The sequence below is a fragment of the Falco biarmicus genome, chromosome 9 (assembly GCF_023638135.1).
Source record: "Falco biarmicus isolate bFalBia1 chromosome 9, bFalBia1.pri, whole genome shotgun sequence".
Classification (NCBI taxonomy): domain Eukaryota; kingdom Metazoa; phylum Chordata; class Aves; order Falconiformes; family Falconidae; genus Falco; species Falco biarmicus.
The window spans coordinates 40,936,052-40,940,613 of record NC_079296.1 but is presented as its reverse complement, the minus strand read 5'-3'; positions in this window follow the sequence as shown (position 1 = coordinate 40,940,613).

Here is a 4,562-nt window from a genome sequence, read left to right as displayed (position 1 = left end):
GGAGGAGCCGCCGGGGGCCGCCACCGCCTTCGTCCGCAGCCCCGGGGCGGGGGGGCTGTCCCGGCCGCCGGCCCGGCCTCCGGCCCTCCGGGCAGGCGCGGGGCGGCCCCCCCCCGGGTTCACACCACCATCGTGGGCCGCCGCCGGGCAGACCCCGGCCTCGCCGCCGCCTCCGCCCCGCGGTCGCCGGGCGAGCAGCGGAGCCGGGGCAGTAGCCGCCCTCGCTCCCCGCGGCGCTCACCGTGGTGCCCTGCCGGCTGCCCCTGCCCGTCCCCAGCGCCAGCCCCGCCGCCCTTGGTGAGGGCCCGGCTCCAAGGCACGATAAATCCCCCACCCCCCGCGACCACCCCCCCCCGCTCCTCTCATCCGCACGCCCGGGCCTCGGGCCGGCGGGCAGGGGCAGAACCCAGCCCCTCGGGGCGTTCCGCGGCGGGTACCGACGGCAGCGCGGCCGCGGCAGGACGGGGACGGGCTCGGGCTCCCCGCCAGCACCGCTGCCCCACGGCCGCAAACGTGCGCCGCGAACAGCGCCGCTGCCCGGCTTGCCAGCTCAGCAAGAGGCACCTCGCTGCAGCTCAGAGCGGTCTAGCTAAAGCCCTAGCTCAGGCCAGCGAGCGCGGCACATGCGGCGCTGCTAAGACACCAGACAAGGTAGCCACCGACTCATGCAAGTTCAGCCACCTGAAACTTTCCCCCTCCAGGCTGCAAAATCGGCTGCAACAGCTGATGGAACACTCGCAAGCATCATGCTCTACCCATGGCCATGCGCTCAGCCCGACCGCTGCCCCTGCTACACCTACCCGCGCGCTCAGCCCGGCCGCTGCCCCGCTATCCCACCCGCCCGCTCAGCTCAGGCACCGCCACAAACTGCAGGTGGGAACAGAAACGTTTCCAGAGCCGAGTGAAATTCTGAGAGCTAAAATATTCCTAGAGCTGAAATACTGAAGCAATCTCAGATGTTTACAGCCTTGTGCCGTTCCTACAAGTATGGCAGAACTCCCCTTTCAGGCCTGGAGTCCAGATTTAGTCATCCATGCAATATTTACAAAGGTTCACAAACTTCAGGTATCTTAAAGTGCCTAGATCCACCTCACGGTATTCAGGTGAATACTAAAATTAATACTTGCTACTGGAAGGACTGACAGAAGAATGATATAAACTCAAGACTCACTTCTAAGACAGTGAGCAGTGAGAAGGCCTCAGCCGGCGTACGGTTCAGTTTGGCCAACTAAAGGGTGGGGGGAGAAAGAGAACAGGAACTATCAGAGCTCTAGCAAACTCATCCAGGGAGAACCGAGCTAAACAGCATTTAAACTAAAGAGACGGCAGACAGGAAACATAACAGTCCCCAAGAACTGTAGGCAGTTACCACAAAAAGAAAGGAATTATTTGTTCTGCATGCACATTAGACAACTAAAAGAGGTAAGCAGGCTTAAAATCCATCAAGAGACACTGCTTTATATATTAGGAAAAGCAAGGCTAGCTTGGTACTGGCAGAGATTTCCCTGGGAGAGCATAGCATTTTGGGAACACACGTGCATTGGGTTGCAGAAACAAATGACTGAAGACAGCTGCCCAGATAGTAAACAGCCTCTGTTTACTTTGACCATTTCTTGGGCTCCAGGACACAGGCTGAAATCGAAAGGCTAGCTGAAATGTTTCCATAGCCACATAAGAGACAGCTGGAAAATAACAATTCTGAAACAGCCACTCAAGATGTGCTGTTTCCTCCACTTCAGTACAAAACTAATAAATAAGATAAAACCTTTTTGCATACAAGTGCATATAAAGCTCTAGTTCCCATTACAGTGCTTGATACAAGTTTTTTACTTTTTGAATTCTACAGAAGCTTAAAAAAAAAATTCTGTGGGCTAGAAGTAAGCACAGGTGGTTTCATTCTAGCAAAACTGGTTATGAGGGTCGAAAAAAACCCGGTGAAGAACATTCACATATTCACAAGTAGTCATTAGACTACAGCATACAAGAAGCTTGGAGTTCATAATGGCTTATCTGTACAGGAACATTCAGAAGAGCTGAGGCGTATCAGTTACAGTGTAGACTGAAATACACTGGATCTTTATGCAGAGGAAGTGGTCCCAGGCAGATGCAAACTGACTTTAGATCACAGGCAGCTTTAGGCCTGAATGAGAAACCCCACTTGAGAATAAAGCTGCAGTTTAAATGAATACATATTGAGCCTAATTGCTTTGCTTTAACTTCTCTGGATGCCCTCCTAATGACAAGTCCTCTGCTTTTAATTAACTCTGCTTTTCATATGAATACGCCAGTCAAGCACATACCATGATTCTGAGAGGGCAACCTTGCTGGAAAGAAACAAACCTGCAAAAACAAGCCACAGAAACATAAGGCTAGAAGAAAGTGTCTCTCCTCCATGTCTCCTTCGTCCTTGGTTTCATAACAAGCAATGCAGTTCCCTCCAACTCCAGGTTTCTGCTTACTTGGCCTACAGTATTTTGGCAACCGCCATTTGGCTTAGATTTCAAATCACTGATTAATCTCCTCATTTCTTCACTTCAGAAGCCCTTCCTACAGGGCCTTCAAAAGGCAAGTGAATTATCTCTCTGCCACAGCCGCACCTTTCACAATCACACTTTTGTCCCACACATCACCAGAAGAATTCTTAAATCCTCACTTTACAATAGACAATGAAGTAAAACATTGCATAATGCTACAAACCCCTCCCCCCCTCAGCCTCTGGGGTTTAAGAATCCAAAGGATAAAGGTACTCATGCAGCATGGCCAGGGATGAAAGCAGCACCTAGTTAAAAGGTTACCTTATTTTTGGTAAGCTGCGATGGCAGGATGTGTAGTTCTAGGTCACCAGCAGCTGTATCAGCATACAGATGATCTAGAATTGCTCTCTACCCTGCAGACAGTACAGTAGCAGCAGCTCCTGAGGGTAGAGAAGAAATTTAGAAAATATTCATACAGCCATGCTGGAAGAGGTCCTTCCCAGCCAAGAACACAGCTGGTGTGCTGAACACCCCAGAACTGACCAAAAAGGAATTATCAACTGGGCTTTTGGGATATGGGATGTTTGGGGTTGCTTGGTTGGTCTGGTTTTTTGTTTTGGTTTTGTTGTGGTTTGGTTTTTTTTGTGGGTTTTTTTTGTTTTGTTTTGTTCTAAAGGTGGTAAATAATCTTCAATGGAAGACAATCTAAAAACATAAAAACATTTAAATATTTGATCAACTACCATCCTGTAACCTGTGGTCCAGATTTGGAAGCATCCTTTTGTACATTTGCAGTCATTACACAATCTGCGTAAGAGAGACTCTGGAATGAAAGGGCGAAGCTAACACGTCCAAAGTTCATTGCCATCTTAGGTGTTTTGTTAGCTTGCTTGTAGAAAATGCCCATTAATGATTGAAGGAGGAAAAAGGTGAGGAAAGCAATCAGTGGTTTGACTAGAGTTTAATCTAAGCAGATGCACTAAATATCTGTGCACTTACAGAGTCTAAAGGACACTCACTTGTCTTCAGCAGCCTTAAAAGGCAGTACTTCAGCAGTTATAATTTAACCCTTCATGTGAAAGGCAGAAAGAGTGAGGCTTGTCAAGTGCTGTTTGACCACATTAAGCAGCTTCGCTATACTTTCTCTGAGATTTGTGTGAAAGGAAATAAGATTTGTATTGTTTGCAGCTTAAGCAATTTTCTCCAAGATGCCAATAAAGTACTACCAACTCCCCTGGTGTCGCCACGGCTATGCTGACAGGGAACTCAGCCGACTTTGTTTGGGGAGATGCAGATCTAGAGACAGAACTACCTCCCCCCACCCAGCCTGTCTGGTCTGTCACTGCCAACGTGCAGCCTGTCCACACCGCCATCTTCTGAAGAGGTCCCAGAACATGGGCAAGACCTGAAGTAGGTGTTCAGGTGAACTGTATCGCTAGTCTAACCACTGCCTGACACATTGTTCAGCTGCGTACTTTCAAATGGCAATTCGTAAACCAGTTTTCTATGCTAGTCTTCATATCTATAAATATGTAACAAAATAAACATCACATGCGAACCTTCTGCAAAACTTGTAACAAAAGAAACATAGCAGTCATTCAGGTTGAAAAATTATCATCTATAATCCCTTTTTTCACTTTTACACAACTGAAAGTGGTTTTTTTTGTTCCTACACTACCATTATAGGTAATGAGGGCATGGAAAGATTACAGGAAAATGTTATCTAAGAAAAGAAATTTCATCTTGCTTCTCATTTACATATTCCTGCTATGCAACACAATCAACTAATGTAGTTGCAAGGAATGGTTTTTAAGATTTCAGAAGGAAACTTGCCTTGTGAAAGTTTGTTGTAACCAACTAGCTAACTATGTCAATTTTTATATAATGTAATCTTCTCAGTCTGACGTATTTATTTGCATTCTCTAAACTGATACAGTAACTATTTGGGTTTGTTAAATAATGTTGTTTTACATATTAGAACATTAAGGAAAAACCACAATAATTTAAGGCTGTTTTAAAAATCACATATACAGCTGAAACACAATAGTGCACATGAAATGATAATTAAGTGCTGGCAGCATGAAGCGC